The sequence below is a fragment of the Taudactylus pleione genome, unplaced genomic scaffold (genome assembly GCF_031769625.1).
Source record: "Taudactylus pleione unplaced genomic scaffold, aTauple2 ptg001061l, whole genome shotgun sequence".
NCBI lineage: Eukaryota > Metazoa > Chordata > Amphibia > Anura > Myobatrachidae > Taudactylus > Taudactylus pleione.
In genome coordinates this window covers 989,921-1,017,628 of record NW_028285462.1, presented here as the reverse complement: position 1 = coordinate 1,017,628, position 27,708 = coordinate 989,921, and the positions used below count along the sequence as shown (strand labels likewise).

The following is a 27,708-nucleotide window of genomic DNA, read 5'->3' as shown; positions in this document are numbered from 1 at the left end:
TACCAACACATCCGAGCCTCTCATAGCATGCTACTCACTGTTACCACCGTACCAACACATCCGTGCCTCTCATAGCATGCTACTCACTGTTACCACCGTACCAACACATCCGTGCCTCTCATAGCACGCTACTCAATGTTCCCACCATACCAACACATCCGTGCCTCTCATAGCATGCTACTCACTGTTACCACTGTACCAACACATCCGTGCCTCTCATAGCATGCTACTCACTGTTCCCACCATACCAACACATCCGTGCCTCTCATAGCACGCTACTCACTGTTCCCACCATACCAACACATCCGTGCCTCTCATAGCATGATACTCACTGTTACCACCGTACCAACACATCCGTGCCTCTCATAGCACGCTACTCACTGTTCCCACAATACCAACACATCCGTGCCTCTCATAGCATGATACTCACTGTTACCACCGTACCAACACATCCGTGCCTCTCATAGCATGCTACTCACTGTTACCACCGTACCAACACATCCGTGCCTCTCATAGCATGCTACTCACTGTTCCCACCATACCAACACTTCTATGCCTCTCATTGCACGCTACGCGCTGTTCCCACCATACCAACACATCCGTGCCTCTCATAGCACGCTAATCACTGTTCCCACCGTACCAACACGTCCGTGCCTCTCATTGCATGCTTCTCACTGTTACCACCGTACCAACACATCCGTGCCTCTCATAGCATGCTACTAACTGTTAACACCGTACCAACACATCCGTGCCTCTCATAGCATGCTATTCACTGTTACCACCGTACCAACACATCCGTGCCTCTCATAGCATGCTACTCACTGTTACCACCATACCAAAACATCCTTGCCTCTCATTGCATGCTTCTCACTGTTACCACCGTACCAACACATCCGTGTCTCTCATAGCACGCTACTCACTGTTACCACCATACCAACCCATCCGTGCCTCTCATAGCATGCTACTCACTTTTACCACCGTACCAACACATCCGTGCCTCTCAAAGCACGCTACTCACTGTTCCCACCGACCAACACATCCGTGCCTCTCATACCATGCTACTCACTGTTACCACCGTACCAACACATCCGTGCCTCTCATAGCATGTTACTCAGTTACCACCATACCAACACATCCGTGCCTTTCATAGCATGCTACTCACTGTTACCACCGTACCAACACATCCGTGCCTCTCATAGCATGCTACTCACTGTTACCACCGTACCAACACATCTGTGCCTATCATAGCACGCTACTCTGTGTTACCACCATACCAACACATCCATGGCTCTCATAGCATGTTACTCACTGTTCCCACCGTACCAACACATCCGTGCCTCTCATAGCACGCTACTCACTGTTACCACCATACCAACACATCTGTGCCTCTCATAGCATGCTACTCACAGTTCCCACCGTACCAACACATCCGTGCCTTTCATAGCACGCTACTCACTGTTACTACCGTATCAATACATCCGTGCCTCTCATAGCATGCTACTCACTGTTACTACCGTATCAATACATCCGTGCCTCTCATAGTATGCTACTCACTGTTACTACCGTACCAACACATCCGTGCCTCTCATAGCACGCTACTCACTGTTACTACCGTATCAATACATCCGTGCCTCTCATAGCATGCTACTCACTGTTACCACCGTACCAACACATCCGTGCCTCTCATAGCACGCTACTCACTGTTACCACCGTACCAATATATTCGTGCCTCTCTAAGCATGCTACTCACTGTTACTACCGTACCAAAACATCCGTGCCTCTCATAGCATGCTACTCACTGTTACCACTGTAACAACACAAAAAACGTGCCTCTCATAGCATGCTACTCACTGTTACCACCGCACTCACTGTTACCACCGTACCAACACATCCGTGCCTCTCATAGCACGCTACTCACTGTTACCACCGTACAACACATCCATGCCTCTCATTGCACGCTACTCACTGTTCCCACCGACCAACACATCCATGCCTCTCATAGCATGCTAATCACTGTTACCACCGTACTCACTGTTACCACTGTACCAACACATCCGTGCCTCTCATAGCATGCTACTCACTGTTACCACCGTACTTACTGTTACCACCGTACCAACACATCCGTGCCTCTCATAGCATGCTACTCACTGTTACCACCGTACTCACTGTTACCACTGTAACAACACATCCGTGCCTCTCATAGCATGCTACTCACTGTTACCACCGTACCAACACATCCGTGCCTCTCATAGCATGCTACTCACTGTTACCACCGAACCAACACATCTGTGCCTCTCATTGCACGTTACTCACTGTTCCCACCGACCAACACATCCATGCCTCTCATAGCATGATACTCACTGTTACCACCGTACCAACACATCCGTGCCTCTCATTGCACGCTACTCACTGTTCCCACCGACCAACACATCCGTGCCTCTCATAGCAAGCTACTCACTGTTACCACCGTACCAATATATTCGTGCCTCTCATAGCACGCTACTCACTGTTACCACCGTCCCAGCACATCCGTGCCTCTCATAGCATGCTACTCACTGTTACCACCGTACCAGCACATCCGTGCCTCTCATAGCATGATACTCACTGTTACCACCGTACCACCGTACCAACACATCCGTGCCTCTCATAGCATGCTACTCACTGTTACCACTGTAACAACACATCCGTGCCTCTCATAGCACGCTACTCACTGTTCCCACCGTACCAACACATCCGTGCCTCTCATAGCATGCTACTCACTGTTCCCACTGTACCAACACATCCGTGCCTCTCATAGCATGCTACTCACTGTTGCCACCGTACCAACAAATCCATGCCTCTCATAGCATGATACTCACTGTTGCCACCGTACCAACACATCCGTGCCTCTCATAGCATGCTACTCACTGTTGCCACCGTACCAACACATCCGTGCCTCTCATAGCACGCTACTCAATGTTCCCACCATACCAACACATCCGTGCCTCTCATAGCATGCTACTCACTGTTACCACTGTACCAACACATCCGTGCCTCTCATAGCATGCTACTCACTGTTCCCACCATACCAACACATCCGTGCCTCTCATAGCACGCTACTCACTGTTCCCACCATACCAACACATCCGTGCCTCTCATAGCATGATACTCACTGTTACCACCGTACCAACACATCCGTGCCTCTCATAGCACGCTACTCACTGTTCCCACAATACCAACACATCCGTGCCTCTCATAGCATGATACTCACTGTTACCACCGTACCAACACATCCGTGCCTCTCATAGCATGCTACTCACTGTTACCACCGTACCAACACATCCGTGCCTCTCATAGCATGCTACTCACTGTTCCCACCATACCAACACTTCTATGCCTCTCATTGCACGCTACGCGCTGTTCCCACCATACCAACACATCCGTGCCTCTCATAGCACGCTAATCACTGTTCCCACCGTACCAACACGTCCGTGCCTCTCATTGCATGCTTCTCACTGTTACCACCGTACCAACACATCCGTGCCTCTCATAGCATGCTACTAAGTGTTAACACCGTACCAACACATCCGTGCCTCTCATAGCATGCTATTCACTTTTACCACCGTACCAACACATCCGTGCCTCTCATAGCATGCTACTCACTGTTACCACCATACCAAAACATCCTTGCCTCTCATTGCATGCTTCTCACTGTTACCACCGTACCAACACATCCGTGTCTCTCATAGCACGCTACTCACTGTTACCACCATACCAACCCATCCGTGCCTCTCATAGCATGCTACTCACTTTTACCACCGTACCAACACATCCGTGCCTCTCAAAGCACGCTACTCACTGTTCCCACCGACCAACACATCCGTGCCTCTCATACCATGCTACTCACTGTTACCACCGTACCAACACATCCGTGCCTCTCATAGCATGTTACTCAGTTACCAGCATACCAACACATCCGTGCCTTTCATAGCATGCTACTCACTGTTACCACCGTACCAACACATCCGTGCCTCTCATAGCATGCTACTCACTGTTACCACCGTACCAACACATCTGTGCCTATCATAGCACGCTACTCTGTGTTACCACCATACCAACACATCCATGGCTCTCATAGCATGTTACTCACTGTTCCCACCGTACCAACACATCCGTGCCTCTCATAGCACGCTACTCACTGTTACCACCATACCAACACATCTGTGCCTCTCATAGCATGCTACTCACAGTTCCCACCGTACCAACACATCCGTGCCTTTCATAGCACGCTACTCACTGTTACTACCGTATCAATACATCCGTGCCTCTCATAGTATGCTACTCACTGTTACTACCGTACCAACACATCCGTGCCTCTCATAGCACGCTACTCACTGTTACTACCGTATCAATACTTCCGTGCCTCTCATAGCATGCTACTCACTGTTACCACCGTACCAACACATCCGTGCCTCTCATAGCACGCTACTCACTGTTACCACCGTACCAATATATTCGTGCCTCTCTAAGCATGCTACTCACTGTTACTACCGTACCAAAACATCCGTGCCTCTCATAGCATGCTACTCACTGTTACCACTGTAACAACACAAAAAACGTGCCTCTCATAGCATGCTACTCACTATTACCACCGCACTCACTGTTACCACCGTACCAACACATCCGTGCCTCTCATAGCACGCTACTCACTGTTACCACCGTACAGCACATCCATGCCTCTCATTGCACGCTACTCACTGTTCCCACCGACCAACACATCCATGCCTCTCATAGCATGCTAATCACTGTTACCACCGTACTCACTGTTACCACTGTACCAACACATCCGTGCCTCTCATAGCATGCTACTCACTGTTACCACCGTACTTACTGTTACCACCGTACCAACACATCCGTGCCTCTCATAGCATGCTACTCACTGTTACCACCGTACTCACTGTTACCACTGTAACAACACATCCGTGCCTCTCATAGCATGCTACTCACTGTTACCACCGTACCAACACATCCGTGCCTCTCATAGCATGCTACTCACTGTTACCACCGAACCAACACATCTGTGCCTCTCATTGCACGTTACTCACTGTTCCCACCGACCAACACATCCATGCCTCTCATAGCATGATACTCACTGTTACCACCGTACCAACACATCCGTGCCTCTCATTGCACGCTACTCACTGTTCCCACCGACCAACACATCCGTGCCTCTCATAGCAAGCTACTCACTGTTACCACCGTACCAATATATTCGTGCCTCTCATAGCACGCTACTCACTGTTACCACCGTCCCAGCACATCCGTGCCTCTCATAGCATGCTACTCACTATTACCACCGTACCAGCACATCCGTGCCTCTCATAGCATGATACTCACTGTTACCACCGTACCACCGTACCAACACATCCGTGCCTCTCATAGCATGCTACTCACTGTTACCACTGTAACAACACATCCGTGCCTCTCATAGCACGCTACTCACTGTTCCCACCGTACCAACACATCCGTGCCTCTCATAGCATGCTACTCACTGTTCCCACTGTACCAACACATCCGTGCCTCTCATAGCATGCTACTCACTGTTGCCACCGTACCAACAAATCCATGCCTCTCATAGCATGATACTCACTGTTGCCACCGTACCAACACATCCGTGCCTCTCATAGCATGCTACTCACTGTTGCCACCGTACCAACAAATCCATGCCTCTCATAGCATGATACTCACTGTTGCCACCGTACCAACAAATCCATGCCTCTCATAGCATGATACTCACTGTTGCCACTGTACCAACACATCCGTGCCTCTCATAGCATGCTACTCACTGTTGCCACCGTACCAGCACATCCGTGCCTCTCATAGCATGCTACTCACTGTTACCACTGTAACAACACATCCGTGCCTCTCATAGCATGCTACTCACTGTTACTACCGTACCAACACATCCATGCCTCTCATAGCATGATACTCACAGTTACCACCGGACCAACACATCCGTGCCTCTCATAGCATGCTACTCACTGTTCCCACCATACCAACACATCCATGCCTCTCATAGCATGATACTCACTGTTACCACCGAACCAACACATCCGTGCCTCTCATAGCACGCTACTCACTGTTCCCACCATACCAACACATCCGTGCCTCTCATAGCATGCTACTCACTGTTACCACTGTACCAACACATCCGTGCCTCTCATAGCATGCTACTCACTGTTCCCACCATACCAACACATCCGTGCCTCTCATAGCACGCTACTCACTGTTCCCACCATACCAACACATCCGTGCCTCTCATAGCATGATACTCACTGTTACCACCGTACCAACACATCCGTGCCTCTCATAGCACGCTACTCACTGTTCCCACAATACCAACACATCCGTGCCTCTCATAGCATGCTACTCACTGTTAACACCGTACCAACACATCCGTGCCTCTCATAGCATGCTACTCACTGTTACCACCGTACCAACACATCCGTTCCTCTCATAGCATGCTACTCACTGTTACCACCGTACCAACACATCCGTGCCTGTCATAGCATGCTAATTACTGTTCCCACCATACCAACACATCCGTGCCTCTCATAGCATGCTACTCACTGTTGCCACCGTACCAACACATCCGTGCCTCTCATAGCATGCTACTCACTGTTACCACCGTACCAACACATCCGTGCCTCTCATAGCATGCTACTCACTGTTACCACCGTACCAACACATCCGTGCCTCTCATAGCACGCTACTCAATGTTGTCACCGTACCAACACATCCGTGCCTCTCATAGCACGCTACTCAATGTTGTCACCGTACCAACACATCCGTGCCTCTCATAGCACGCTACTCACTGTTACCACCGTACCAACACATCCGTGCCTCTCATAGCATGTTACTCACTGTTCCCACCGTACCAACACATCCGTGCCTCTCATAGCATGCTACTCACTGTTACCACCGAGCCAACACATCCGTGCCTCTCATAGCATGCTACTCACTGTTCCCACCGTATTAACACATCCGTGCCTCTCATAGCATGCTACTCACTGTTCCCACCGTACCAACACATCCGTGCCTCTCATAGCATGCTACTCACTGTTCCCACTGTACCAACACATCTGTGCCTCTCATAGCATGCTACTCACTGTTACCACCGTACCAACACATCTGTGCCTCTCATAGCATGCTACTCACTGTTACCACCGTACCAACACATCCGTGCCTCTCATTGCACGCTACTCACTGTTCCCACCGACCAACACATCCGTGCCTCTCATAGCAAGCTGCTCACTGTTACCACCGTACCAATATATTCGTGCCTCTCATAGCACGCTACTCACTGTTACCACCGTCCCAGCACATCCGTGCCTCTCATAGCATGCTACTCACTGTTACCACCGTACAAGCACATCCGTGCCTCTCATAGCATGATACTCACTGTTACCACCGTACCACCGTACCAACACATCCGTGCCTCTCATAGCATGCTACTCACTGTTACCACTGTAACAACACATCCGTGCCTCTCATAGCACGCTACTCACTGTTCCCACCGTACCAACACATCCGTGCCTCTCATAGCATGCTACTCACTGTTCCCACTGTACAAACACATCCGTGCCTCTCATAGCATGCTACTCACTGTTGCCACCGTACCAACAAATCCATGCCTCTCATAGCATGATACTCACTGTTGCCACCGTACCAACACATCCGTGCCTCTCATAGCATGCTACTCACTGTTGCCACCGTACCAACAAATCCATGCCTCTCATAGCATGATACTCACTGTTGCCACCGTACCAACAAATCCATGCCTCTCATAGCATGATACTCACTGTTGCCACTGTACCAACACATCCGTGCCTCTCATAGCATGCTACTCACTGTTGCCACCGTACCAACACATCCGTGCCTCTCATAGCATGCTACTCACTGTTACCACTGTAACAACACATCCGTGCCTCTCATAGCATGCTACTCACTGTTACTACCGTACCAACACATCCATGCCTCTCATAGCATGATACTCACTGTTACCACCGGACCAACACATCCGTGCCTCTCATAGCATGCTACTCACTGTTCCCACCATACCAACACATCCATGCCTCTCATAGCATGATACTCACTGTTACCACCGAACCAACACATCCGTGCCTCTCATAGCACGCTACTCACTGTTCCCACCATACCAACACATCCGTGCCTCTCATAGCATGCTACTCACTGTTACCACTGTACCAACACATCCGTGCCTCTCATAGCATGCTACTCACTGTTCCCACCGGACCAACACATCCGTGCCTCTCATAGCACGCTACTCACTGTTCCCACCATACCAACACATCCGTGCCTCTCATAGCATGATATTTACTGTTACCACCGTACCAACACATCCGTGCCTCTCATAGCACGCTATTCACTGTTCCCACAATACCAACACATCCGTGCCTCTCATAGCATGCTTCTCACTGTTAACACCGTACCAACACATCCGTGCCTCTCATAGCTTGCTACTCACTGTTACCACCGTACCAACACATCCGTTCCTCTCATAGCATGCTACTCACTGTTACCACCGTACCAACACATCCGTGCCTCTCATAGCATGCTAATTACTGTTCCCACCATACCAACACATCCGTGCCTCTCATAGCATGCTACTCACTGTTGCCAACGTACCAACACATCCGTGCCTCTCATAGCATGTTACTCACTGTTACCACCGTACCAACACATCCGTGCCTCTCATAGCATGCTACTCACTGTTACCACCGTACCAACACATCCGTGCCTCTCATAGCACGCTACTCAATGTTGTCACCGTACCAACACATCCGTGCCTCTCATAGCACGCTACTCAATGTTGTCACCGTACCAACACATCCGTGCCTCTCATAGCACGCTACTCACTGTTACCACCGTACCAACACATCCGTGCCTCTCATAGCATGTTACTCACTGTTCCCACCGTACCAACACATCCGTGCCTCTCATAGCATGCTACCCATTGTTACCACCGATCCAACACATCCGTGCCTCTCATAGCATGCTACTCACTGTTCCCACCGTATTAACACATCCGTGCCTCTCATAGCATGCTACTCACTGTTCCCACCGTACCAACACATCCGTGCCTCTCATAGCATGCTACTCACTGTTCCCACTGTACCAACACATCTGTGCCTCTCATAGCATGCTACTCACTGTTTCCACCGTACCAACACATCTGTGCCTCTCATAGCATGCTACTCACTGTTCCCACCGTACCAACACATCCGTGCCTCTCATAGCACGCTACTCACTGTTCACACTGTACCAATACATCCGTGCCTCTCATAGCATGCTACGCACTGTTACCACCGTACCAACACATCCGGGCCTCTCATAGCATGTTACTCACTGTTCCCACCGTACCAACACATCCGTTCCTCTCATAGCATGCTACTCACTGTTACCACCGTACCAACACATCCGTGCCTCTCATAGCACGCTACTCAATGTTGTCACCGTACCAACACATCCGTGCCTCTCATAGCACGCTACTCAATGTTGTCACCGTACTAACACATCCGTGCCTCTCATAGCATGCTACTCTCTGTTCACACTGTACCAACACATCCGTGCCTCTCATAGCATGCTATTCACTGTTACCACCGTACCAAAACATCCGTGCCTCTCATAGTACGCTACTCACTGTCACCACCGTACCAACACATCTGTGCCTTTCATAGCATGCTACTCACTGTTACCACCATAACAACACATCCGTGCCTCTCATAGCATGCTACTCACTGTTACCACCGTACCAACACATCCATGCCTCTCATAGCATGCTACTCACTGTTACCACCGTACCAACACATCCGTACCTCTCATTGCAAGCTACTCACTGTCACCACAGTACCAACACATCCGTGCCTCTCATAGCATGCTACTCACTGTCACCACCGTACAACACATCCGTGCCTATCATAGCATGCTACTCACTGTCACCACCGTACCAACACATCCGTGCCTATCATAGCATGCTACTCACTGTTACCACCGTACCAACACATCCGTGCTTCTCATTGCATGCTACTCACTGTTACCACCGTACCAACACATCCGTGCCTCTCATAGCATGCTACTCACTGTTACCACCGTACCAACACATCCGTAACTCTCATAGCATGCTACTCACTGTCACCACCGTACCAACACATCCGTGCCTCTCATAGCACGCTGCTCACTGTTACCACCATACCAACACATCCGTGCCTCTCATAGCATGCTACTCACTGTTACCACCGTACCAACACATCCGTGCCTCTCATAGCACGCTACTCACTGTTCCCACTGTACCAACACATCTGTGCCTCTCATAGCACGCTACTCACTGTTACCACCATACCAACACATCTGTGCCTCTCATAGCATGCTACTCACTGTTCCCACTGTACCAACACATCCGTGCCTCTCATAGCATGCTACTCACTGTTACCACCGTACCAACACATCCGTGCCTCTCATAGCACGCTACTCAATGTTACCACCATACCAACACATCCGTGCCTCTCATAGCATGTTACTCACTGTTACCACCGTTCCAACACATCTGTGCCTCTCATAGCATGCTACAAACTGTTACTACCGTACCAACACATCCGTGCCTCTCATAGCATGCTACTCACATTTACCACCGTACCAACACATCCGTGCCCCTCATAGCACGCTACTCACTGTTCCCACTGTACCAACACATCCGTGCCTCTCATAGCATGCTACTCACTGTTACCACCGTCCCAACACATCCGTGCCTCTCATAGCATGCTACTCACTGTTACCACCGTACCAACACATCCATGCCTCTCATAGCATGCTACTCACTGTTCCCACTGTACCAACACATCCGTGCCTCTCATAGCATGCTACTCACTGTTCCCACCGTACCAACACATCCGTGCCCCTCATAGCACGCTACTCACTGTTCCCACTGTACCAACACATCCGTGCCTCTCATAGCATGCTACTCACTGTTGCCACAGTACCAACACATCCGTGCCTCTCATAGCACGCTACTCACTGTTCCCACCGTACCAAAACATCCGTGCCTCTCATAGCATGCTACTCACTGTTAACACCGTACCAACACATCCGTGCCTCTCATAGCATGCTACTCACTGTTACCACCGTACCAACACATCCGTGCCTCTCATAGCACGCTACTCAATGTTGTCACCGTACCAACACATCCGTGCCTCTCATAGCGCGCTACTCACTGTTACCACCGTACCAGCACATCCGTGCCTCTCATAGCACGCTATTCACTGTTACCACCGTACCAACACATCTGTGCCTCTCATAGCACGCTACTCACTGTTACCACCGTACCAACACATACGTGCCTCTCATAGCACGCTACTCACTGTTCCCACCGTACCAACACATCCGTGCCTCTCATAGCACGCTACTCACTGTTCCCACTGTACCAACACATCCGTGCCTCTCATAGCACGCTACTCACTGTTACCACCGTACCAACACATCCGTGCCTCTCATAGCACGCTACTCACTGTTCCCACTGTACCAACACATCTGTGCCTCTCATAGCATGCTACTCACTGTTCCCACCATACCAACACATCCGTGCCTCTCATAGCATGCTACTCACTGTTCCCACTGTAACAACACATCCATGCCTCTCATAGCATGCTACTCACTGTTACCACCGTACCAACACATCTGTGCCTCTCATAGCATGCTACTCACTGTTACCACCGTACCAACACATCCGTGCCTCTCATAGCATGCTACTGACTGTTACCACTGTCCCAACACATCCGTGCCTCTCATAGCATGCTACTCACTGTTACCACCGTACCAACACATCCGTGCCTCTCATAGCATGCTACTCACTGTTCCCACCGTACCAACACATCCGTGCCTCTCATAGCACGCTACTCACTGTTACCACCGTACCAACACATCCGTCCTTCTCATAGCACGCTATTCACTGTTCCCACCGTACCAACACATCCGTGCCCCTCATAGCACGCTACTCACTGTTCCCACTGTACCAACACATCCGTGCCTCTCATAGCATGCTACTCACTGTTGCCACAGTACCAACACATCCGTGCCTCTCATAGCACGCTACTCACTGTTCCCACCGTACCAAAACATCCGTGCCTCTCATAGCATGCTACTCACTGTTACCACCGTACCAACACATCCGTGCCTCTCATAGCATGCTACTCACTGTTACCACCGTACCAACACATCCGTGCCTCTCATAGCACGCTACTCAATGTTGTCACCGTACCAACACATCCGTGCCTCTCATAGCGCGCTACTCACTGTTACCACCGTACCAGCACATCCGTGCCTCTCATAGCACGCTATTCACTGTTACCACCGTACCAACACATCTGTGCCTCTCATAGCACGCTACTCACTGTTACCACCGTACCAACACATACGTGCCTCTCATAGCACGCTACTCACTGTTCCCACCGTACCAACACATCCGTGCCTCTCATAGCACGCTACTCACTGTTCCCACTGTACCAACACATCCGTGCCTCTCATAGCACGCTACTCACTGTTACCACCGTACCAACACATCCGTGCCTCTCATAGCACGCTACTCACTGTTCCCACTGTACCAACACATCTGTGCCTCTCATAGCATGCTACTCACTGTTCCCACCATACCAACACATCCGTGCCTCTCATAGCATGCTACTCACTGTTCCCACTGTAACAACACATCCATGCCTCTCATAGCATGCTACTCACTGTTACCACCGTACCAACACATCTGTGCCTCTCATAGCATGCTACTCACTGTTACCACCGTACCAACACATCCGTGCCTCTCATAGCATGCTACTGACTGTTACCACTGTCCCAACACATCCGTGCCTCTCATAGCATGCTACTCACTGTTACCACCGTACCAACACATCCGTGCCTCTCATAGCATGCTACTCACTGTTCCCACCGTACCAACACATCCGTGCCTCTCATAGCACGCTACTCACTGTTACCACCGTACCAACACATCCGTCCTTCTCATAGCACGCTATTCACTGTTACCACCGTACCAACACATCCGTGCCTCTCATAGCATGCTACTCACTGTTCCCACTGTACCAACACATCCGTGCCTCTCATAGCATGCTACGCTCTTTTCCCACCGTACTAACACATCCATGCCTCTCATAGCATGCTACTCACTGTTACCACCGTACCAACACATCCGTGCCTCTCATAGCATGCTACTAACTGTTACCACCATACCAACACATCCGTGCCTCTCATAGCATGCTACTCACTGTTACCACCGACCAACACATCCGTGCCTCTCATAGCACGCTACTCACTGTTACCACCGTACCAACACATCCGTGCCTCTCATAGCATGCTACTCACTGTTACCACCGTACCAACACATCCGTGCCTCTCATAGCATGCTACTCACTGTTCCCATTGTACCAACACATCCGTGCCTCTCATAGCATGCTACTCACTATTCCCACTGTACCAACTCATCCGTGCCTCTCATAGCATGCTACTCACTGTTCCCACTGTACCAACACATCCGTGCCTCTCATAGCATGCTACTCACTGTTCCCACCGTACCAACACATCCGTGCCTCTCATAGCATGCTACTCACTGTTACCACCGTACCAACACATCCGTGCCTCTCATAGCATGCTACTCACTGTTACCACCGTACCAACTCATCCGTGCCCCTCATAGCATGCTACTCACTGTTACCACCGTACCAACACATCCGTGCCTCTCATAGCACGCTATTCACTGTTACCACCGTACCAACACATCCGTGCCTCTCATAGCACGCTATTCACTGTTACCACCGTACCAACACATCCGTGCTTCTCATAGCACGCTACTCACTGTTACCACCGTACCAACACATCCGTGCCCCTCATAGCATGCTACTCACTGTTACCACCGTACCAACCCATCCGTGCCTCTCATAGCACACTATTCACTGTTACCACCGTACCAACACATCCGTGCCTCTCATAGCACGCTATTCACTGTTACCACCGTACCAACACATCCGTGCTTCTCATAGCACGCTACTCACTGTTACCACCGTACCAACACATCCGTGCCCCTCATAGCATGCTACTCACTGTTACCACCGTACCAACCCATCCGTGCCTCTCATAGCACGCTATTCACTGTTACCACCGTACCAACACATCCGTGCCTCTCATAGCACGCTATTCACTGTTACCACCGTACCAACACATCCGTGCTTCTCATAGCACACTACTCACTGTTACCACCGTACCAACACATCCGTGCTTCTCATAGCATGCTACTCACTGTTACCACCGTACCAACACATCCGTGCCTCTCATAGCACTCTATTCACTGTTACCACCGTACCAACACATCCGTGCCTCTCATAGCACGCTATTCACTGTTCCCACTGTACCAACACATCCGTGCCTCTCATAGCATGCTACTCACTGTTCCCACTGTACCAACACATCCGTGCCTCTCATAGCACGCTATTCACTGTTACCACCGTACCAACACATCCGTGCCTCTCATAGCATGCTACTCACTGTTCCCACTGTACCAACACATCCGTGCCTCTCATAGCATGCTACTCACTGTTACCACTGTACCAACACATCCGTGCCTATCATAGCATGCTATTCACTGTTCCCACTGTACCAACACATCCGTGCCTCTCATAGCATGCTACTCACTGTTCCCACTGTACCAACACATCCGTGCCTCTCATAGCATGCTACTCACTGTTCCCACTGTACCAACACATCCGTGCCTCTCATAGCACGCTATTGACTGTTACCACCGTACCAACACATCCGTGCCTCTCATAGCATGCTACTCACTGTTACCACCGTACCAACACATCCGTGCCTCTCATAGCATGCTACTCACTGTTACCACCGTACCAACACATCCGTGCCTCTCATAGCATGCTACTCACTGTTACCACCGTACCAACACATCTGTGCCTCTCATAGCACGCTATTCACTGTTCCCACTGTACCAACACATCCGTGCCTCTCATAGCATGCTACTCACTATTCCCACTGTACCAACACATCCGTGCCTCTCATAGCACGCTATTCACTGTTACCACCATACCAACACATCCGTGCCTCTCATAGCATGCTACTCACTGTTCCCACCATACCAACACATCCGTGCCTCTCATAGTATTCTACGCTCTTTTCCCACCGTACCAACACATCTGTGCCTCTCATAGCATGCTACTCACTGTTCCCACTGTACCAACACATCCGTGCCTCTCATAGCATGCTACTGACTGTTACCACCGTACCAACACATCCGTGCCTCTCATAGCATGCTACTCACTGTTACCACCGTACCAACACATCCGTGCCTTTCATAGCACGCTACTCACTGTTCCCACTGTACCAACACATCCGTGCCTCTCATATAATGCTACACCCTGTTCCCACTGTACCAACACATCCGTGCCTCTCATAGCATGCTACTCACTGTTACCACCGTACCAACACATCCGTGCCTCTCATAGCATGCTACTCACTGTTCAAATGCAGTGTTGGGTGGAGGTGAAGAGGGGTCGTTGTTTTATTCTTAGTAGCCCTTATACACACACATAGGGGGGAATGCGATTGTGGGCGGGAAATGTAAATAATCCAGCAGTGCTGGTTTTTTTCCGCAGCCGCTGGGTTTTGCTATTCCATTAGGGGACTGAAAATGGGCATTTTATTCGCACCTCCAAAGCAAGTAAGATTTTTTTGTAAAATCGTTAAGTTTAGGAAAAATCAGCGGGACTTGCTCTGGGAACCCGGCGGCACCCTCCCTGAGGACTAATTAAGCAATTGGAAGCTTCCAATTAGCTTAATTAGTCCTTAATTACTCACCTGCGGTGTCTTCTGCATCCAACATCAGGAGCCGGGTATTCTGCAGCAGGGTGAGTATTGAGTGTGTGAGTATTTGTGAGTATATATGAATGTGTGTGACCCCCCCATGTGAGTATATATGAGTGTGTGTGTGAGTGACCCCTGGTGTGTGTGACCCCCCCCCATGTGAGTATTGAGTATTTGTGAGTATATATCATACTTGCTAACTCTCCCTCATTGTCAGGGAGACTCCCTGAAATAGTAGCAATCTCCCTGTCTCCCTGAAGAGTCTAGCAATCTCCCTCATTTCTCCTTACCCCATTATGACACTGTTATATAAAAGAAAAAACAGAGATATATACATTATAATGGGATCATTAGTATAATTTACCTGCATTGGTTATAAAGCACAAGGGCCCTCATTCAGAGCCGCTCGCTATTTGCGGTCGTTCGTTCAAAAACAAGGGGTGGCTATTCAAATGAACTGTTCGCACTTTGCGGTCTGTTCACGCCGCTAAGTCTGAACGAGCGAGCAAAACTTGCGGTTGTAATTTTGACAAAAACGCCCCCTTGCCGCTCGCACCATACGTCATGTCCGCTATTTATTTGATTAATCGAGTACATCGTACAGCGTATGACTGCTCGTTATTCTTGTGGTTGGTTTTTTCAACGGCTATTTTGCGAGCAGTTCTGAGTAAAAAAAAAACAAGTGACGTGGTCAATGACGCTCCAGTTTTAATTATGCACACCCATAAAATGCCCGTTTTGACATTTAAGCACGCCTGCGTTCTGATCTCCACTCCCCGTTTTCAAGCACCTTCCCCTGTTACCACCCACATACACCTCATTCTGTCACTCATATTAGCAGGCATTCGCTATTTAGCGAACAAACGATTTTCGGCCGCACTGACTGGTTCGCGCATGCGTATTACAATCCGTACGCATGCGCAGATGTGCGAACATCGGTCAGAACGAATGAGCGGCCGCTTACGAGCGGCTCTGAATGAGGGCCAATGATCCCTATGGTTACATGTATTTTCTGAGAAGTATCAGTGTGTTTTCATCAACAAGTAGATCTTACTAACTGCTTTGGGGCTCATTTACATGTGGATGTAAATCAATTTTATGACACGCCTCTCAGATGTAGCAGTATACAACCATCACATGTATGACACGCCTCTCAGATGTAGCAGTACACGCCCATCACATGTATGACACACCTCTCAGATGTAGCTGTACACGCCTATCACATGTATGACACGTCTCTTAGATGTAGCAGTACACGCCCATCACATGTATGACACGCCTCTCAGATGTAGCAGTACCCGCCTATCACATGTATGACACGCCTCTCAGATGTAGCAGTAAACGCCTACCACATGTATGACACGCCTCTCAGATGTAGCAGTACACGCCCATCACATGTATGACAAGCCTCTCAAATGTAGCTGTACACGCCTATTACATGTATGTCACGCCTCTCAGATGCAGCAGTACACGCCCATCACATGTATGACATGCCTCTCAGATGTAGCTTTACACACCTATCTCATGTATGACACGCCTCTCAGATGTAGCAGTACACGCCTATCACATGTATGACACGCCTCTCAGATGTAGCAGTACACACCTATCACATGTATGACACGCCTCTCAGATGTAGCAGTACACGCCCACTTTACCGCCGTGCTCATAGGTGCTGCTTTCGCAATCTCCCTGACATCCTTTTTCAAAAGTAGGCAAGTATGGTATATATGAGTGTGTGTGTGAGTGACCCTCAGTGTGTGTGACCCCCCATATGAATGTGTGTGTGAGTGATCCCCGGTGTGTGTGACCCCCCATGTGAATGTGTGTGTGTGACCCCCGGTGTGTGACAACCCATGTGAGTGTATTCCCCCCTGTAGTCGGCGCTGGGAGAATTAGACTTTCCAGCAGCCCCTGCGCCGCCCAGAAGCCCACCGAGCCTCAAAGCAGCCCCCTCCCAGTGACAAGATGGAGGAGAGCCTCAAGGAGCCGCTGAGGGTTGTGTATAGATCCCCTTCAGTAGATGAACCTGGAAGTGACGTGGAGTGAGAGCTTTACACACATACACACTAGGGGTCACATCACTCCCTGCCCCAGTGCTTACACTCTATATTCCCCATCACATGGTCACACACATACACACTAGGGGTCACATCACTCCCTGCCCCAGTGCTTACACTCTATATTCCCCATCACATGGTCACACACATACACACTAGGGGTCACATCACTCCCTGCCCCAGTGCTTACACTCTATATTCCCCATCACATGGTCACACACATACACACTAGGGGTCACATCACTCCCTGCCCCAGTGCTTAAACTCTATATTCCTCATCACATGCTCACACACATACACACTAGGGGTCACATCACTCCCTGCCCCAATGCTTACACTCTATATTCCCCATCACATAGTCACACACATACACACTAGGGGTCACATCAGTCCCTGCCCCAGTGCAGCTTACACTCTATATTCTCCATCACATGGACACACACATACACACTAGGGGTCACATCACTCCCTGCCCCAGTGCTTACACTCTATATTCCTCATCACATGATCACACACATACACACTAGGGGTCACATCACTCCCTGCCCCAATGCTTACACTCTATATTCCCCATCACATAGTCACACACATACACACTAGAGGTCACATCACTCCCTGCCCCAATGCTTACACTCTATATTCCCCATCACATGGTCACACACATACACACTAGGGATCACATCACTCCCTGCCCCAGTGCTTACACTCTATATTCCCCATCACATGGACACACACATACACACTAGGAGTCACATCACTCCCTGTCCCAGTGCTTACACTCTATATTCCCCATCACATGGTCACACACATACACACTAGGGGTCACATCACTCCCTGCCCCAGTGCTTACACTCTATATTCCCCATCACATGGTCACACACATACACACTAGGGGTCACATCACTCCCTGCCCCAGTGCTTACACTCTATATTCCCCATCACATGGTCACACACATACACACTAGGGGTCACATCACTCCCTGCCCCAGTGCAGCTTACACTCTATATTCCCCATCACATGGTCACACACATACACACTAGGGGTCACATCACTCCCTGCCCCAGTGCTTACACTCTATATTCCTCATCACATGCTCACACACATACACACTAGGGGTCACATCACTCCCTGTCCCAGTGCTTACACTCTATATTCCTCATCACATGCTCACACACATACACACTATGGGTCACATCACTCCCTGCCCCAGTTCTTACACTCTATATTCCCTATCACATGGTCACACATATACACACCAGGGATCACATCACTCCCTGCCCCAGTGCAGCTTACACTCTCTATTCCCCGTCACATGGTCAGACACATACACACTAGGGGTCACATCACTCCCTGCCCCAGTGCAGCTTACACTCTATATTCCCCATCACATGGTCAGACACATACACACTAGGGGTCACATCACTCCCTGCCCCAGTGCTGCTTGCACTCTATATTCCCCATCACATGGTCACACACATACACACTAGGGGTCACATCACTCCCTGCCCCAGTGCAGCTTACACTCTATATTCTCCATCACATGGACACACACATACACACTAGGGGTCACATCACTCCCTGCCCCAGTGCTTACACTCTATATTCCTCATCACATGCTCACACACATACACACTAGGGGTCACATCACTCCCTGCCCCAATGCTTACACTCTATAATCCCCATCACATGGTCACAAACATACACACTAGGGGTCACATCACTCCCTGCCCCAGTGCTTACACTCTATATTCCCCATCACATGCTCACACACATACACACTAGGGGTCACATCACTCCCTGCCCCAGTGCTTACACTCTATATTCCCCATCACATAGTCACACACATACACACTAGGGGTCACATCAGTCCCTGCCCCAGTGCAGCTTACACTCTATATTCTCCATCACATGGACACACACATATACACACTAGGGGTCACATCACTCCCTGCCCCAGTGCTTACACTCTATATTCCTCATCACATGCTCACACACATACACACTAGGGGTCACATCACTCCCTGCCCCAATGCTTACACTCTATATTCCCCATCACATAGTCACACACATACACACTAGAGGTCACATCACTCCCTGCCCCAATGCTTACACTCTATATTCCCCATCACATGGTCACACACATACACACTAGGAGTCACATCACTCCCTGTCCCAGTGCTTACACTCTATATTCCCCATCACATGGTCACACACATACACACTAGGGGTCACATCACTCCCTGCCCCAGTGCTTACACTCTATATTCAGCATCACATGGTCACACACATACACACTAGGGATCACATCACTCCCTGCCCCAGTACTTACACTCTATATTCCCCATCACATGGACACACACATACACACTAGGAGTCACATCACTCCCTGTCCCAGTGCTTACACTCTATATTCCCCATCACATGGTCACACACATACACACTAGGGGTCACATCACTCCCTGCCCCAGTGCTTACACTCTATATTCAGCATCACATGGTCACACACATACACACTAGGGGTCACATCACTCCCTGCCCCAGTGCTTACACTCTATATTCCCCATCACATGGTCACACACATACACACTAGGGGTCACATCACTCCCTGCCCCAGTGCTTACACTCTATATTCCCTATCACATGGTCACACATATACACACCAGGGATCACATCACTCCCTGCCCCAGTGCAGCTTACACTCTCTATTCCCCGTCACATGGTCAGACACATACACACTAGGGGTCACATCACTCCCTGCCCCAGTGCAGCTTACACTCTATATTCCCCATCACATGGTCAGACACATACACACTAGGGGTCACATCACTCCCTGCCCCAGTGCTTACACTGTATATTCCCCATCACATGGTCACACACATACACACTAGGGATCACATCAGTCCCTGCCCCAGTGCAGCTTACACTCTATATTCTCCATCACATGGACACACACATACACACTAGGGGTCACATCACTCCCTGCCCCAGTGCTTACACTCTATATTCCTCATCACATGCTCACACACATACACACTAGGGGTCACATCACTCCCTGCCCCAATGCTTACACTCTATAATCCCCATCACATGGTCACAAACATACACACTAGGGGTCACATCACTCCCTGCCCCAGTGCTTACACTCTATATTCCCCATCACATGGTCACACACATACACACTAGGGGTCACATCACTCCCTGCCCCAGTGCTTACACTCTATATTCCCCATCACAAGGTCACACACATACACACTAGGGGTCACATCACTCCCTGCCCCAGTGCTTACACTCTATATTCCCTATCACATGCTCACACACATACACACTAGGGGTCACATCACTCCCTGCCCAAGTGCCTACACTCTGTATTCCCCATCACATGGTCACACACATACACACTAGGGGTCACATCACTCCCTGCCCCAGTGCCTACACTCTATATTCCCCATCACATGGTCACACACATACACACTAGGGGTCACATCACTCCCTGCCCCAGTGCTTACACTCTATATTCCCCATCACATGGTCACACACATACACACTAGGGGTCACATCACTCCCTGCCCCAGTGCTTACACTCTATATTCCCCATCACATGGTCACACACATACACACTAGGGGTCACATCACTCCCTGCCCCAGTGCAGCTTACACTCTATATTCCCCATCACATGGTCACACACATACACACACTAGGGGTCACATCACTCCCTGCCCGAGTGCAGCTTACACTCTATATTCCCCATCACATGGTCACACACATACACACACTAGGGGTCACATCACTCCCTGCCCCAGTGCTTACACTCTATATTCCCCATCACATGCTCACACACATACACACTAGGGGTTACATCACTCCCTGCCCCAGTGCAGCTTACACTCTATATTCCCCATCACATGGTCACACACATACACACTAGGGGTCACATCACTCCCTGCCCCAGTGCTTACACTCTATATTCCCCATCACATGGTCACACACATACACACTAGGGATCACATCACTCCCTGCCCCAGTGCTTACACTCTATATTCCCCATCACATGGTCACACACATACACACTAGGGGTCACATCACTCCCTGCCCCAGTGCTTACACTCTATATTCCCCATCACATGGTCACACACATACACACTAGGGGTCACATCACTCCCTGCCCCAGTGCAGCTTACACTCTATATTCCCCATCACATGGTCACACACATACACACTAGGGGTCACATCACTCCCTGCCCCAGTGCAGCTTACACTCTATATTCCCCATCACATGGTCACACACATACACACTAGGGGTCACATCACTCCCTGCCCCAGTGCAGCTTACACTCTATATTCCCCATCACATGGTCACACACATACACACTAGGGGTCACATCACTCCCTGCCCCAGTGCTTACACTCTATATTCCCCATCACATGCTCACACACATACACACTAGGGGTCACATCACTCCCTGCCCCAGTGCTTACACTCTATATTCCCCATCACATGGTCACACACATACACACTAGGGATCACATCACTCCCTGCCCCAGTGCTTACACTCTATATTCCCCATCACATGGTCACACACATACACAATAGGGGTCACATCACTCCCTGCCCCAGTGCTTACACTCTATATTCCCCATCACATGCTCACACACATACACACTAGGGGGTCACATCACTCCCTGCCCCAGTGCTTACACTCTATATTCCCCATCACATGGTCACACACATACACACTAGGGGTCACATCACTCCCTGCCCCAGTGCTTACACTCTATATTCCCCATCACATGGTCACACACATACACACTAGGGGTCACATCACTCCCTGCCCCAGTGCAGCTTACACTCTATATTCCCCATCACATGGTCACACACATACACACTAGGGGTCACATCACTCCCTGCCCCAGTGCAGCTTACACTCTATATTCCCCATCACATGGTCACACACATACACACTAGGGATCACATCACTCCCTGCCCCAGTGCAGCTTACACTCTATATTCCCCATCACATGGTCACACACATACACACTAGGGGTCACATCACTCCCTGCCCCAATGCTTACACTCTATATTCCCCATCACATGGTCGCACACATGCACACTAGGGGTCACATCACTCCCTGCCCCAGTGCTTACACTCTATATTCCCCATCACATGGTCACACACATACACACTAGGGGTCACATCACTCCCTGCCCCAGTGCTTACACTCTATATTCCCCATCACATGGTCACACACATACACACTAGGGGTCACATCACTCCCTGCCCCAATGCTTACACTCTATAATCCCCATCACATGGTCACAAACATACACACTAGGGGTCACATCACTCCCTGCCCCAGTGCTTACACTCTATATTCCCCATCACATGGTCACACACATACACACTAGGGGTCACATCACTCCCTGCCCCAGTGCTTACACTCTATATTCCCCATCACATGGTCACACACATACACACTAGGGGTCACATCACTCCCTGCCCCAGTGCTTACACTCTATATTCCCCAACACATGGTCACACACATACACACTAGGGGTCACATCACTCCCTGCCCCAGTGCAGCTTACACTCTATATTCCCCATCACATGGTCACACACATACACACACTAGGGGTCACATCACTCCCTGCCCCAGTGCTTACACTTTATATTCCCCATCACATGCTCACACACATACACACTAGGGGTCACATCACTCCCTGCCCCAGTGCTTACACTCTATATTCCTCATCTCATGCTCACACACATACACACTATGGGTCACATCACTCCCTGCCCCAGTGCTTACACTCTATATTCCCTATCACATGGTCACACACATACACACTAGGGATCACATCACTCCCTGCCCAGGTGCTTACACTCTATATTCCCCATCACATGGTCACACACATACACACTAGGGGTAACATCACTCCCTGCCCCAGTGCTTACACTCTATATTCCCCATCACATGTATACACACATACACACTAGGGGTCACATCACTCCCTGCCCCAGTGCAGCTTACACTCTATATTCCCCATCACATGGTCACACACATACACACTAGGGGTCACATCACTCCCTGCCCCAGTGCAGCTTACACTCTATATTCCCCATCACATGGTCACACACATACACACTAGGGGTCACATCACTCCCTGCCCCAGTGCAGCTTACACTCTATATTCCCCATCACATGGTCACACACATACACACTATGGGTCACATCACTCCCTGCCCCAGTGTTTACACTCTATATTCCCCATCACATGGTCACACACATACACACTAGGGGTCACATCGCTCCCTGCCCCAGTGCTTACAGTCTATATTCCCCATCACATGGTCACACACATACACACTAGGGGGTCACATCACTCCCTGCCCCACTGCTTACACTCTATATTCCCCATCATATGCTCACACACATACGCACTAGGGGTCACATCACTCCCTGCCCCAGTGCTGCTTACACTCTATATTCCCCATCACATGTTCACACACATACACACTAGGGGTCACATCACTCCCTGCCCCAGTGCTTACACTCTATATTCCCCATCACATGGTCACACACATACACACTAGGGGTCACATCACTCCCTGCCCCAGTGCTTACAGTCTATATTCCCCATCACATGGTCACACACATACACACTAGGGGGTCACATCACTCCCTGCCCCACTGCTTACACTCTATATTCCCCATCACATGCTCACACACATACGCACTAGGGGTCACATCACTCCCTGCCCCAGTGCTGCTTACACTCTATATTCCCCATCACATGGTCACACACATACACACTAGGGGTCACATCACTCCCTGCCCCAGTGCTTACACTCTATATTCCCCATCACATGGTCACACACATACACACTAGGGGTCACATCACTCCCTGCCCCAGTGCTTACACTCTATATTCCCCATCACATGGTCACACACATACACACTAGGGGTCACATCAATCCCTGCCCCATTGCAGCTTACACTCTATGCGGTCTATTTACTAAGCAGTGTTAGGAGACAGAGTGAAAAGTGATAAGAAAGTGATAAGGTGCTAGCCAATCAGCTCCCAACTGTCATTTTTCAAACACAGCCTGTGAGATGACAGTTGGGAGCTGATTGGCTGGCACCTTATCACTTTCTTATCACTTTTCACTCTGTGTCCTAACACTGCTTAGTAAATAGACCTCTATATCTTCTGAAGGGGATCTATCACCTGAGAGCTAGACAGGTGAGTTTTATTTTTTTTTATTTTTTTTTTACGTACCGCGGGTTTTCAGCTCTGACAATCTCACGACCACTTTTTTTTAATTAGATACCACGTGTGCATGCCTGCGGTAATCCAAACTTGGGCGCAACGTTTTTTTCCCTCGCTAAACCTTGCACCTAATTGAATCACCCCCACTGTATGAGAACAACCTAGGACACAGCCTTAGTAAAGGAAAGTATGTGACCACATGGACAATTTGGAAGCTATTGGTAATTACATGTCACTTTTCCCCTGCACATAATTTGGCTTCCATGGAAGAGGACCACATCCATCACCCCCCTTCCCCCAAAAACATTTGCACATGGATTGTGATTTTTGTAGTCTCTCTGGTGTGTGATATCTAAGAGGCGTATATCACTTACATGCGTGTGAGGCACAGAGTCCGTGCAGGAGCAAACATGGAGTATACATGTAGCACAGAATAATACACGGTCTGAGAAGGTAATGTATACATTTAAGGGCATAAACACGATCGGAAATGCAGGGCTTTATAACCCGTGTTTAGTAAATAAACCGTCTTTGTGTCATATAGAATTCTAAAGCTGGCCATACACGGTGCGATATGCACCGTGCAACGCGACTGGGGATCCAACGTCCGACATATCGGGCGGTCCCCGTACACGGTGTGATCATCTGGCCGACCGTCCAATATGCCGGCTCCCCCCACCCGCATAGCGCTGCATGGGATTGCACATCGCATCCTCAAATCGACTGAACTTGCAGTAAGATCTGGGGGTGCGATGTACGACCCCATGGGTGCGCGCACTATCCGATATCATGCCCATACACGGTACAATAAAGCAGCCAAATCGTAAAAATCCATCGGATCAGCTGATTTATTGCACCATGTATGGGCACCTCTATACTGCACTCTCTCAGCATTAACAAATCCCTGATGCCAGAAGGTCAAACCGATGTTTCTCAATGTACAGTTCAAATAGAACAGTTACTGCAATATGCACACTAGTAAGTACACATAAAATACTCATGCAGGTATATATAAATACAATATTCATTCATAGTATAATTTATGCAAACAATGTACATACACATTATATATATATATATATATATATATATATATATGTATGTACACAATGTAATGTATACATATAATATACACACATAGTGCAATCTAAGCATATACTGTATTATTCTTATGCACACACTCACCTATGTACATATATGACTACATAGAACCTGCACAAGGAGCCCGGAGCACTCACCTCGCTGTTCTGCTGCCGCAGCCGAGCTCAGGTACAGTCACAGCCGCAGAAGGAGGTCGCTGAGTGGGAGGCTGAGTCGCCTCTGTCACAGAAGCAGCCGCAGCGCAGGGTGGAACACGGAAGTTGGGTGACCTCTGCTGGCTATTGTGCATATTGCAAGTATTAATATGGACTATTGTACATTATTGCCTGATCCAGTAAATGTCACATGTAATAGGCGACAAGCATTTAATAATAACATTCGTCCCATGTAGTATAGTTACTGGAATTTAGTATTAAACCTCCCAGCTCGCATATGGACTAGTATAAATGCAAACCACTTCCTCTGGCAGATAAATGTGCTCTGGGATTGAAAATACCAATTAATCACTGTATTTGCCCCAAACCACTGTTGTGGTGCATGCAGGCAGCTACGTGTACTGTAGGGGTAGGCCGAGAATATTTTTTTCTTGCTGTTAGAGATGGGGATAAATAGAACGCTCTCCAGCGGTAATTTGCTACACTGCGTACGTCAGGTAGGTGCTTGGCGGCATTATGCACACTAGACAGTTACCATGCCTTGTGCACAGCTTTTCCCTGCCACAGAAAGTCCCCAGGATCCTGAAGACCAAAGCACCACCCTCTGACCTTTACCATTGCACTCATTTAAGGCTTCCTGCAAGGCATAGGCATTGCTAAATATATTCATGACTATTTCCGGCTGGCGCACCCCATCATCCCTGTATAGACCCTTGCACTTGACGCTAATGTCCTTGCGCTATTGATGTTTACACTAGCGGCGACTATCTTACTGACGACTGCATTAAAGGTGCCCACACACATACCGATGTCCTCACGATACGATTTTATGGCCAATTTCCTCATGAACTTTCACGGGAGCTCCCTTGCCGTCGTGATCATGATTTTGGAAAAAAGTCACCCAATCTGTTTTACGATCTCACGATCTATCGGATCATGCGCATCGTGAGATTGGCCATAACAAATCGTGAGTTAAAAAATAAAAAAACAGGCTCTTGACTATTGGTGGGAAATTTAAATAGCTATAACAATGGGAGGGGCTATCTAGGGAGTATAAACAGCAGACACCCTAAACTCTGTGTACATTCTGCTCTGCTACTAGATGAGGCTAGGTGTATTCCTGCTGAATCCTGTACATTGGTACTGTGCTCTTTGTATTTGGCTTGCCTTTTACAAAGTTTATTCTACCTGCAAGTGTG

At 49.4% G+C, this 27,708-nt stretch overlaps 1 protein-coding gene across 3 annotated transcripts in view; it reads right to left on the bottom strand.

The window, feature by feature from the left end:
- RERG (RAS like estrogen regulated growth inhibitor) overlaps positions 1 to 26,586 on the bottom strand; it is a 143,662-nt gene extending 117,076 nt beyond the window's left edge. Inside the window, exon 1 of one of the 3 annotated variants that reach the window (XM_088461539.1) lies at positions 26,439 to 26,586. The gene's annotated coding sequence lies outside the window, so the exon portion shown is untranslated. Of the gene's footprint in view, positions 1 to 15,921; positions 15,989 to 26,438 lie in introns of those variants that run through there. The other 2 variants (XM_088461538.1, XM_088461540.1) reach the window with 2 other exon arrangements.
- Positions 26,587 to 27,708: the final 1,122 nt, after the last annotated feature.